Source organism: Pseudonaja textilis, chromosome 5 (genome assembly GCF_049901715.1).
Source record: "Pseudonaja textilis isolate UNSWEBS1 chromosome 5, rPseTex1.2, whole genome shotgun sequence".
Classification (NCBI taxonomy): Eukaryota; Metazoa; Chordata; class Lepidosauria; order Squamata; family Elapidae; genus Pseudonaja; species Pseudonaja textilis.
In genome coordinates, this window is record NC_141994.1 from 25,795,929 (window position 1) to 25,809,493 (window position 13,565).

Genomic DNA, 13,565 nt, shown 5'->3' on the forward strand with positions numbered 1-13,565 from the left:
ATCAGTGGGGCAGAAGAACAGCTGGAGCCTGTTCCCAGTGTGCACATGCACAGAGCTGCCAGATGAAGGGAATGGTTAAGGAACAAGGGTAGACTTGGGAGTAAAGGCTCAGATGGATGGTGAAGAAAGGGAAGAAAGAGGAGTGAAAGGGGAGTGAGGCTTTGCAGGAGACAATTAGTTCATTTGGGAGACGATCTGTTGCTGCATTCTTGCCAAATATTGTCTGCTACGGTGTGGAATCTAAAAGATATCGGCCTGGCAACTCTCCAAGCCTGATAAAGGTCTGTAGTTGTGAACTATCTTGAAAGACTGTTGGCCGGAACTTTGCTGGAGAGGAATTCACTGTAAACTAAATAAAAGGGGGTTATTGGGATGAGGAGTCTGCTTCGTGCTGTTGGGGAAGCCTAGATCAGAACACTTATATTGTTTCCAATAACATTTGAAAAACTGAAGAAAGAACCTTTATGAGAATGTTCGCAATTCCTGCAATCATTCCTCCTATGTTTTAGCCTCCAGACCCCCAATCATCTTAGTTGCTCTTCTTTGCACTCTTTCTAGACTCTCAACATCTTTTTTATCATATGGTGACCAAAACTGGATATATTACATGTGATTGATATGGATTATTCATTTATTTCTTTGACCTTTCTCCTGTCTCCAGAGAGGTAAGAATTCTTTGGTGGTTTACAAGAAACATTTCACGTCAGTATTTGAACGCTGTTATTCTGACTGCAGCAAAAAAAAAAAAACCCTCTTCATTTGTTATCCCCAACAAGGGAAAAGAATAAATACAATTTGGCGGCAAACAGCAGAATACGGTCTGTAACTCTGTAGGGAGAATTGCAGAGAGAGCTGTCCCAAATCACTACAGTCTAAAGGCTATAAATACTTAAAATAATCTCTTTGTCAAGTATTGTTAGAGAGGGTGTCAACCATTTTGGCTGACAGTCTTCCAAAAAAGCAGTTTTAACTTTCCACCAGCTGCGCAGAAACATACGTAGCATCCGATGACTTCATTCGAGGCTCGAAGCTGGTCTTTTTCCCAGAGAAAAAGCAATTTTGCATTTCGTTCTCTCTCTCTCTCTCTCTCTAGGCACTTCTTACGATGGTTTTACACACATTCGGAGGGGAAACATCACTGCAGAATGGATACATCTGGCTTAGACTCTCCTATGTATGGTACGGCCAAAGAAGAAGAACTAGGAGGGACGTGATGGCAGGATTCTACTATTTGAGAGGCTGCCACAAAGAAGAAGAGCTCAGCCTATTTTCCAGAGCATCACAAGGAAAGACAAGAAACAATGGGTGGAAACTCATCAAGGAGAGAAGCAACCTGGAATTAAGGAGAAACTCCCTAACAGTGAGAACAGTTAACCAGGGGAAGTTGGGGGCGCTCCATCACTGGAGGCTTTTAAGAAAAGACTGGTCTGAAATGGCGTCGGATCTCCTGCTTGAGCTGGGGTTGAACTTGAAGACCTCCAAGCTCCCTTCTAGCTCTACTCTGATTGATTGACAGTCAGAACAAGCGTTCAGAAAGGCAACACTGCAAGATGCAGTCTGCATCCCTCTCCAAAAACCCAAGTTAGGAACAGTGCAAGTGAAAACACTTGTGATCAGTCAAAAGGCTTGAGATGAGCTAATTTCTATTGTTTTATACCTCTAGATGTTGAAGAGTTTCCCAAGGGGCAGAAAAGTTATATAAAAAAAAACCTCATCCATATGCTGGAAAGAATAGGGTTGGGGTTTTTTTTCTCCTTTCTTGGAACCGCATGGAATTCGTGTCAATCAGCGTTCCCCACCCAGTGTATTTTCAAATAACATGTATTTCCTAGAAGCTGTGAGTAAGTTACTGTTTCCACTACAGGACTGTGGCTCATGCCAAGAGATACACATGCATAGAATTTATCAGTTATGCCAAAAATATATAAATTGGGAGCCAATATGTTGGCTGAACATCGTAGAGCAGGTGGTTAACTTGGCCAGCCCTATCAGCACTTCATGCATTTTTGAATGCTTGAAGGACTATCGGAACATACACACATCCCTACTGAATGAGGTAGCATGGCTGCAGAGGTTTTGCTGTGTAGTCATTCCCATCACGAAATTAGAATTCGTGAGATTTCTTGAGCATCCTCCCAAACACCAAGTGAAGTAGAATTAGGCAGAAATTTCTTATGACAAGTAAATAGAACTGAAAGCATAGATAGACAAGCACTGTAGGAGAGAGAGGGAGAGGGAATAGATGATAGATAGATAGATAGATAGATAGATAGATAGATAGATAGATAGATAGATAGATAGATAGATAGATAGACAGACAGAGGAATGGGGACACACCCAGAGAGAAAGATACCTCCAGTTCTAGCAGCCTCTTTGTTTGTTGTGGGTCTTGTGGTCTTCTTTTTAATATGTGCCATGCTTTCTGCTATTTTTTTTTTCAAGTTTTATTAGATTTTTATTTTTAAAACAACAACCATATCACTACATGAACAGTGTGTCCTCTGGGTATATTTCATTCTGAAACAAACATCAATAATGATATTCATAATGGTTGTTATCTTAATCAAACTTATATAATCCTTCGTATTAATATGCGTGCTTTTTTGTTTTTTAAAGTAATTTTTCAATATTATATTCCATTTTCATGCCAATGATGTTATAAGCATACAAAGTAATATCATCTTTCAATAGCCTTCTGCTATTTTTTTTCCCTGTAGGCTACGCATACACTATTGTTCTGATAACGGTATTGGATTTCCTTGCGTGCTGATTTTGTTATGAACTGTGGTCATTTATCATGTCTAAAAAAAAAAGAACATATTTAATTAAGGTGTTTTTCCACTAAATGGAACTACAGTGAAAGTAAAGCTTGTGTATTGTGCCATGGAATTTAATCACATGGCTGGAATGATCAAATGTGATAAATCTGCCATGGAAATGGGATCGCTCTCTGTCCAATTTTGAGCCATTTATCTTTTTTTTTTTTTTTGAATACTTTAGAGATTCACAATCCCTGGAAATCAAAATATTCCACGCATCCAAAACAAGCAATCTAGAATAATGGCAACATAACCCAGGAACTGGAGACAAAAGCATATCAGGCACGGTTGCAGGATTTGGGTTTGGCCAGTCTAGAGAAAAGAAGGTGATAACAGCATATTATCAGTGTTTGAGTGGCTGCTCCAAAGAAGGGGGAGGTCAAATTATTTTTCAAAGCATCTGAAGGCAAGAAAAAGAAACAATGGACGGAAACTAATCAAGGAGAGAGGCAACCTAGAATTAAGGAGAAACTTTCTAACAGCGAGGACAATTGTCCTGTGGAACAACTTGCCTTCAGAAGTTTTGGGTGCTCCATCACTGCAGGTTTTTAAGAAGAGATTGGACAGTCACTTGTCTGAATTGGTAGCGTCTCCTACTTGAGCAAGGGGTTGGACTAGAAGACCTTGAAGGTTCCTTCCAGTTCTATTCTGACTGAGTGAGTGATTGATTGATCTCCTGATAAAATCAAGAGCTCCAGGGATGAATCCACCGAAAGAATTTCTACAGACAATATGGCAATACTTATCATTTTATAGTAAGTCTGTCATGCCCCTGTTGGAGTCTGACTCCACGGGAGAGGTGGAACAGCTGACAGGGAGTGGGAGTGTGGCTCCGGTTGCTGCGGAGGAAATGGGGGAAGGGCACAGTCTGGCTGGACAGAGCAGGAAAGAGGTAGAACAAGGGAGAGGGAGTTCAGAGGAAGATCCAGACCCACCCCACTCTTCATCCTAGGGCACGCAGGGAGGAATGGATAAGGGAGCAATGTGGGTTGCGTGGTTTACAGGGGAGGAAAGGGCCCTGATCCCCTTCATTGGCTGCAGCTGGGAAAACTGTTTAAAAAGGCAAACTACGCACAGTAAAGTTGCTGGAAGCAAAGCATGAAATTATTCTGCTTTGTCAAGTCTTATCTGAGTTCTAGTGTCCTCCCGAGTGTGTATGTTTCGCTAGCTTTTGAAATCTACAATACCTTATCCTGCCCTGTCTCATTAATTGCTGCAGCGTGGTTTGTGTTGGTCTTTATTTACAATTTATATGTACTTTGAGTTTGGATGGAATTTCTTACCTGTTCTTGGAAGAGTTTTTTTTTTTCTCCAGCCAATGATAACTGGACATTGGGGGCCAAGTTGGAGGTATTAAAGGGACTATCTATTTTTGTGACTTTGTTGCTTTTGTGCCACGCCCTGGGTCATCACAGTCACTTATGTGCCATCAAGAAGAAGTCAGTAACACAGTTGTTAAGTGACAACTTCACTTAAGAATTGTGGCATGAGAGGTTATGCAATGGGCAAAAAATTTACTTAACAAATGTCTCACTTAGCAACAGGAACTGCAATTGTAGGGTATGAGGAACACAATTAAATAAGAGCATCCTTTTGTGCCGTAGGTTTGCTGCATTTAATATGGCACAGTACTTAAGTGAAACTGTTTGGATAACACAGGCACACATGGGACTGATTGGGGTAGACTGTTGGGGTGATCCTGAAATATAATTTGATCTTATTTTTTCTTATCTGTATATCAACTTATCATATTTTATTCCAATTTCATTTTATATTGTTTTTATATGATTTTATCAATCATTTGCACTTGGAATTCTGTATTTTGATGTGGCCTATTGGCAAATCAATAAAGTAAACTAACTAACTAACCTAGGTTTACTGAAACTGAAGGACAAGTTCCTGGTCAAATTGAAAAGTAAACGAGGAGCATATTATTAAGGTGCTTAAAGAATGTTTAAAGACTATTATGTGTAGGCAGGAAATATTACCGCACTGGGACCATTACACACAGATCCACATTTGACCACAGAAAAATGGTGGTTATTTGATTCCAGGGCTAACAGAATCCTCCATGTTTTGCAAATTAATTCTGGGAAATCCCATGATGGATTAGTTTTATATTCTTAGCAAAGAGCCCTAACCCCAGCTTTTAAGAGCGGGATTATTTTTTTGCTTTGACAAATAAATATTGGAGACGTCTATAATTACAGCTGGAACAGGACTCAGGGAAAAAGTCATCTGAAAAAGCCAACCTGTAGCAACCTAAGTGTAATTGAACAATGCAGTCAGGAGGGGAATTTCGAAGCAGATTAGAATGCTGCCATGAGATTAAAGATAATGCACACCAAGTGTTATGAATCGCCTTAAGATGCCATATAAATGCAAAGTATTCCGTAACAATTCTCCAAGAGGTGCTCTAGGGAGGATTAACAGTTCAGTGGTTTGTTGGAATGAAGTAAGCATATATATTTTTTCAGGAAGCATCGTTTGGGGTGTTAAGTTTCAAAGAGACAGATTTACTGGAGGAGGAAAAAGAAATTTCTCCTGTTTAATTCACTCTCCAGAGGCTGCGTATCCATGTAGTTTTCTTAGCAGCCGTACTTCCTTAGACACTTATTCTATTTTGAGACCACCGAGAGTTCAATAACTTAATGTTTTTAATATAAAAAACCCATTTTTAAAAAGTGTATAAGTCATACATCAGCAATAAAACTCCAAGAGATATTAGTGGACATACAGGTCACCCTCAGCTTCCAACAGTTCATTTAGTGACCATTCAATGTTACAATGGCACTGAAAAAATGTTTTATTTGGCCAAATGTAATTAGACCCACAAAGAATTTTTCTCAGGTGCAGAAGGTCTCAATGCAAAACAAAAGATTAGTAATAATCATAATAATGACAATAAAATAATGTAGTAGAAAATATGATGATGATGAGAAGGAGGAGGAGGAGGAAGAAGAAGGAGAAGGAGAAGGAGAATATTTTAGCTTTGCTGTGGAGTTGACTTTCTTGCCTGCTTTCTGGTCCAGTGAAGCTAACAGCCAACATTTTCAAGATCACATAAAACTGACTAAGTGATACCACTTTTTCTACATTTCTGCTGAATGTTTATGAATAAATAAATAACCCACCTACCATGGCATCTTCATCTCCTAGGAGAGTCTTTCTCTTGACAGATATCCTTTGTAGGTGTTTTTTTTTTAATCCAAATTCCTTGTGATCGGTTTTTGCTGTAAGAGGATGAATTATTTGAGTGGTTCATTCATTCGTTTTCCCTAACCTGTTGCCTATTCCATTTCTAGTTTACCTCTTCACTGTTTAACAGATGGAGTATTTTAGTTTGGCCTCTGAAAATCCATTGCTTTTTTTAAAAAAAAATTAAAGTAACATAATAATTCTTTAAGATCCTGTTCCCATCCCCTATGCCCCCCCCCCCTTTTCTTTTGCAATATTGGACTGTATTTCATTGCAATACACTTGATATTTTGGTCTCTCGCTATTTACCAAGACCAAATAAACATCATAGCATCAAGTGAAAAATCCTTCCGTGGAAGCCAACCACAATATCATATTGCCAGCTTTTGAAACCCAACATGTTTCTAAAGTAGAAAAACATTTTAAACCTAAAACATTCAAATTCTAGCTTCAAAATCATTGTAGACCCCCCTTTTTTTAAAAAAAGATACCATATAAAGTATGGCTGTCATATCGCTATCAACTACAGGTCTTCCTTGACTTATAACATTTCATTTAATGATCGTCGGAAGTTACAGCAACACTGAAAAATGGGGGATATGACCATTTTTCACAGTTATGACCACTGCTGCAGAATAACAGACAGCTGAGGTAAATGTACCAAACTCGTAGAACATGGAATAATAGAGTTGGAAGGGAGTTTGAAGGTCTTCTAGCCCAACTCCTTGCTCAGACAGGAAATCTTAGACCCTTTTTAAAAATACAAATGATTTTTCTTCTTGAAAACCTCCAATGATGGAGCAGCCACAGATTCTGGAAGCAAATTGTTCCACTGATTAGAATCAGAATAGAGCTGGAAGGGACCTTGGAGGTCTTCTAGTCCAGCCCCCTTCTCAAGCAGAAGACCATCTACCACTCCAGACAAATGGCTGTCCAGTCTCTTCTTAAAAGTTTCCAGGGATGGAGCCCCCACAACTTCTGGAGCCAAGTTGTTCCACTGGTTAGTTATCTTCACTGTTACAAAGTTTCTCCTTAGTTCTATGTTGCTTCTCTCCTTGGTTAGTTTCCACCCAGTTGCTTCTTGTCCTGCCTTCTGGTGCATTGAAAAATAAATTGACCCCCTCTTCTTTGGGGCAGCCCCTCAAATACTGGAATCCTGCTGTCATGTCCCCTCACTAGTCATTCTTTTCTCTAAACTAACCAAGCCCAAATCCTGCAACCATTCTTTGTATGCTTAATATGGATATAATTAATTTTTCTAACTGTCAGGAAATGTCTCCTTAGTTCTTAAATCATGACCTGAACATACAATTGCTTAAGACAACCAAATAATTTGGCCATTATGCTAGCTCAAATAGGAAGAACCTCAAGCAGTCACCCTGGAAAGAGGGCATAGAAGACCAACAAGAATGATTAGGGGGTTGGAGGCTAAAACATATGAAGTATGGTTACAGGAATTGGGTATATCTCTAGTCTAACGGAAAAAAAGGACTAGGGGTGACATGATACCAGTCTTCCAATATTTGAGTGGCTCCAATAAAGATGAGAGGGTCAAACTATTTTTGAAAGCACCAGAAGGCAGGACAAGAAACAATGGATGGATACTTAAATAAGAAAAGAAGCAATCATTGAGAAATTTCCTGACAGTGAGAACAATTAACCAATGGAACTGCTTGCCACCAGAAACTGTGGGTGCTTCATCCCTGGAAGTTTTTAAGAAGAACTGGACAGCCATTTGTCTGGAATTGTACAGGGTCTCCTGCTTGAGCAAGGGGGGTTGGACTAGAAGACCTCCAAGGTCCCTTCCAACTTGGTTATTCTTAACTTCTATGAGTTTGGTTCATCTAATCCAGCGATGCTAACCCTGACTGGCAGATCTGTTGAGGATGTCTCGGACAGTAGATTTTCAGCCCAATCTGGAAATATCAGGCCCTGCAAATGAACATTTTTATGGAAATTTGACATTATATATATATAATGTTATAAAGTTTTCGCAGGTACTTACATGTATGGCATTTGAACACTATACAAAAGCCTGATAATGGCAGATGAGATTCTGCCGAAACGTTGCTACAACTTTAAAAGCACAACTACAATGACGTGGGAAAATACCCGAACAAAGCCGAATGCCATATATATATGTATGTATGTATATATGTATGTATAAATACATACACACACACACACACACACACACACACACACACACACACATACACATAGACATAGACATAGATATATCAATGGAGAAATGGCTTGCTCGAAATCCCATTATGTATAATGGGGGCTGTACATCAGACGCAGTTAATTTGGCTGTCGCCATTGAAATAATAGACTTCCAGAGAGCTTTTCTTTTCTTTTTCTTTTTGGGTGGAAAACAATCATGACTGCCAGATGACACTCTGGAGGCATTCTTTGTTCTCTCAATTTCCTTGAGAATAAGGGCATGTCATCCTGTCTCTTCGCTCCCAAAACAATTTGTGTGTGGTTTTTTATTCTAAGAAAAGATCCAGTCCTTGCTTGACTCTGCCATGGAATGAGATCACATCTCTGGTTCTAAAGTTGTTGGAATCCAAAACACATTTGCACGCAATTCAGTGAACTGAATTTGGAGCTCACATTTGATAGGTTTTTCAGCCATCCTTTCCTTGACCTCTGGATTTCCCTGAAAGGTGTTGAAAGTCAACACAAGGCCGAGTATACAAATGTATTAGTAGCATGGCTTCATTTGTAATCTGAAGCTTTGCGAAACTCATCTATGGCATCCCGGATGGCTGTAAAAGGCGTGGTGGCGCAGTGGTTTTAATGCGGTACTGCAGGCTACTTCTGCTGACAGTTCGAATCTTCGCCAGGCTCAACATTGACTCAGCCTTCCACCCTTCCGAGATGGGTAAAATGAGGACCCAGATTGTTGGGGACAAGATGCTGACTCTGTAAATGACTTAGAGAGGGCTGTAAAGCACCATTCCTGCCTCCCACCTTCCTTCCTTCTTCCTTCCTTCCTTCCTTCCTTCCTTCCTTCCTTCCTTCCTTCCTTCCTTCTTCCCTTTCTCATTCTCCTTCCTGGTGGTGCAGTGGTTAGAATGAAGTATTACAGGCTAGCTCTGCTGACTGCCAGCAGTTCAATCCTGACCAGCTCAAGGTTGACTCAGACTTCCATCCTTCCAAGGTGGGTAAAATGAGGAGGCAGGTTGTTGGGGGCAAAAGGCTGACTCTGTAAATTGCTTAGAGAGGGCTGTAAAGCACTCTCAGTCTATTGCTATTGCCCTTCCTTCCTTCCTTCCTTCCTTCCTTCCTTCCTTCCTTCCTTCCTTCCTTCCTTCCTTCCTTCCTTCCTTCCTTCCTCCCTTAATCCCTTTTGCATTCTCCTTCCTCATGGTGCAGTGTTCAGAATGCAGTATTGCATGTTGCCCACAGCCTGGAGTTCGATCCCCATCTGCTCAAGGTTTACTCAGCCTTCCATCCTTCCAAGGTCAATAAAATGAGGACCCAGATTGTTGGGGGCAAGAGACTAACTCTATAAATTGCTTACAGAGGGCTGGAAAGCACTGGGAAGTGGTATATAGGTCTAAGTGCTAGTGCTAAATGCTATTGCTCTACAGGTAGTCCTCAACTTACAACAATTCATTTAGTGATGTTTCAAAGTTACCACGGAACTGAAAAAGGTGACTTATGACTGTTTTACATCCTTATGTAGTAGCCCCTGATCATGTGATCAAAAGTCAGATGCTTGGCATACAGTTCATACTGTATTTCTGACCGTTGCTATGTCCCAGGGTCACGGGATCACTTTTTTGAACCTTCTGACCAGACTTCTGTCAATGGGGGAGCCAGATTCACTTAACAAACATGTGATGACCCAGGGAGTGGGGGGAATACAAAATAAACACAGTCACAAAAAACCCGGTGAAGCTCCTTTTATTCCTTCACTTTGCTTCCAAGCCCCAAATTTCGTTGACGGAAGACAAAACTCCCACACAAGCAATTACAAGAAGGAGGGGGAGAAAACACAAACCAGGCAAGATAAGGGCTGGAGGACGTCCACAGATAACATACACTGGGAAAGACACCATAGTCAGAGAGGAACCATAAACTAGAGATATTTCCACGCTTTGTTTCCAGCCTTCGCCCATATGCATGTCCGTCCTCTTATTCATTTGTCACAGCTGCAGCCCATGAAGAGGATCAAGGCCCTCTCCTCCCCAGTAGACCACATCTCTCCCTTATTCTCTCCTCCCTGCATGCCCTAGGATGGAGAGGGGATGGGCCTGGGTCCTCCTTTGACTACTCAGCCAGCCTCTGCCCTTCCCCAGCCTCCTCCACAACCTCTGGAGCCACATTTCCACTCCCTGTCAGCTGTTCCTCCTCTCCCTCAGAGTCAGTCTCCACCAGGGGCATGACAAAATGTGTTACTAACTTATCCACTCACTCACTGTGGTGTTTTACTTAACAACGGTGGCCAGAAAGGTCATAAAATGGGAGAAAACTCACTTAGCAAATGTTTCTCTTGGCAACAGAAATGTTGGGCTCCATGATGGTTTTAAGTTGATGTCCACCTGCATTTAGATTCTTATTGAAAACTAAAAAAGAAATAGTGCAACCCTTAGGAGAGAAAAAAGTCTTACTTTTAGCAGGGAACAAACCTGCATTTCAACAGCCAAGTAAATAAAATGGCCCTAATTTTAAAACCCTGCCTAAAGTTGTAGATTGCAGAACAACAAAGGAGTCCCTTGAGGTAGTCATAATTCTCATTTCAAGCTGATGCACCTTTTGTTTGTTTGTTTGTTTCAGGATGACATTCTGTCTGCCTTTATTGGAATTCATTCTTCCCAGCACAAAAGATCGTGCCAATGGGATTGTTGTGGTTCACCAGCAGCCGGTGTGGATGGCAGAGATATCAGACAGTGAGGACAAAAGGGAACCACTTAGGGAGTCTGGGGAGGATTCAGACAAGGGTCGCATCCAATGTAGAGACGGGTCCAGGACCATCTGAGAGTTATGTGCTGACTCCGGAGCCTCCACAGTCTGGCAGCAGCGAGGAAGAGGAACAAAGGGAGCCTGTTCCCAGGGTGTGGGCACAGAGCTGCTAGAAGGTGAGAGCAGCTGAAACAAAAGGGGTGACTTGGGAGTAAGGCTGGGAGGTGATTGCCCCTCCCATAAGGGATAAAGGACAGGCAAAGATGATGAAAAAGGAAGCAAAGTAGTTCAGTAATCTCCAAGTCCTTCGTGAAGCTGTATTCTGGTCAGTTTTTTTCTGGGTTTTTAGGTTGGTTTATGTTTAGACTTAATTGGACTTCTGTTTCCTGGCAAGCATTCGACAGCACTGAGAAGTGTGCTCTTATCTGGAGGAACTGTATCTAATGATCTTTGGCTGGGAATGTAAGTAATTCCCAGCGTTGCATTAAAAAAGGTTCTACTTTTAAATTCAGTTTGTGTTTTATTCAGTTTGACAAAGCCTGGGTCAGAACAGGGATGCCAAAAAAAAAAAAAAAAGGCTTCCTGGACATCAGACATCTTGTTCACAAAGGAAATTTCCTTTATTTGCAGCAAAGGCCGAATCACTATGTTTTGGGAAGAATAATTGAAGGCTGAGCAAGATTCACAGAACATGGAATAATAAGAGCTGGAAGGGCCCTTGGATGTCATCTAGTCCAACTCGCTGCTGCAACAGGAGACCCCCTTATACCATTTCAGATAGTTTTTCAGCCTCCAGGGATGGAGCACCCACAATTTCTGAAGGCAAACTGTTCCATTGGTTGAATGTTCTCACCATTAGAACATTTCTCCTTAGTTTTAGGTTGCTTCTCTCCTTGGTTAGTATCCATCTATCATTTCTACTCTTGCCTTCTGGTACTTCAGAAAATAGTTTGACCCCCTTCTTTGTAGGAGCCCCTCAAATATTCGGAGAGTGCTATCACGCCTTCCCCAGTCCTCCTTTACATTAGACATACGCAATTCCCACTACCATTCTTCAAATATTTTAGCCTCCAGGTCCCTAATTATCTTGACTGCTCTTCTCTGCACTCTTTCGCCAATTCATCAAACATTCTTAAATGTTGTGGTTTCAAAACTATGATATTTGAAAATACCATATCAAACGGTATCAATTAAGATACAGACATTCTTCAAAATTTATATCCAAAATATATAATTACCTCTTAAAATTTGATAAAGAAGAGAAGGCAGTGAAACAATGATTGCCTAGGTGAAATATTTTGGATACAACATACAACTAGAAGATTGGGAAAAACTTTAATGGAAAATTATGGCAGCCACATACAAAGAAAATCTCTACAAAATGTTCTATTGTTGGCATCTAGTACCAGAGAGATTGGCTAAAATCTACCCAAATTTGAAATGTAAAAAGACACCAGGCACCTTCCTTCATATGTGGTAGTTGTGCTCTAAAGCAAAGAAAATTTTTAACAAAATAAGGATTTGGCTTTAAGAAATAACTGGAAAAAATAGAAGCTAAGCCTGAAATGTTTCTATTAGGGATAATTAGAGGTGATTACAAGAACAAAAATTGAATATGTAATAATATACATATTGACTGCAGCTAGAATAACCTAAACTCAGAACTGGAAATCAGAGAGTAATCCCACAGATAATATGTTAATAAAAAAAATAAATGGATTGTGCAGAAATGAATAAACTTACAATGGAATTGCAGGAGAAGAAAGAAAAAGAATACTATATGGTCTGGGAGAAATGATATGTTTGGTTAGATAACAGGAACAAAAGACAATGCAAAATGTAAATGTAATTGATATATTTGTGTATATGTCTATGTACCGTATCTATATATCTGTATATCTATATCTAGAGCTGGGTGTGTGTGTGTGTGTGTGTGTATGTAAATGAATATGGAAAAGCCAATGCCACAACATAGTGCAAAAATTGTAAATATGATTTGTTTTTAAAACTGTAAATCTTTAATAACATTTATTTTTTTAAAAAAAGTTACAGACATTCTTGGTTTGTTGGTATCATATATTGATTCCACACATAGGTGTGAATATTGAGGCAAATTTAACACTATTGAATGTTTCTCCAGTTTTCAGCATTGGAATCAAATCTTCAAATAACATAATCCACTAGGGCAAAGATGCTGCATAACTCACAGTATATCCTCTTATTATTTTAATATGCCTAGGTACTTGAGTTAAAATTAGCTCCACTTACAGATTATTAATACCTCAAATAGCATAACTTTGGATACATTTATAATTAAGTTGGGCAAATCATTGAGAAGAGGTGCTTCAGAAAGTTCAAGAGCTTCCATAAAGCATCAGTTTTGATGCCAAATGTTTTTCTAGGCACCATCTTAATACATCAACGCTGAGGCATCTACGTGAGCCTGGAAAAACTGGGTCTGATTCAATCATTTTGGATCATGTTTTATGCATAAAGTACTGACAAATTTGCATATCTTGATTTGACATACCCAGGAGCCCCTGAGGGGTCATGGAAAGACTCAAGATGGCAGCCATGAATATGCCATAAAAGGTACACACCTTTTGTTCATAGTCCAGATTTTGTGAAAGG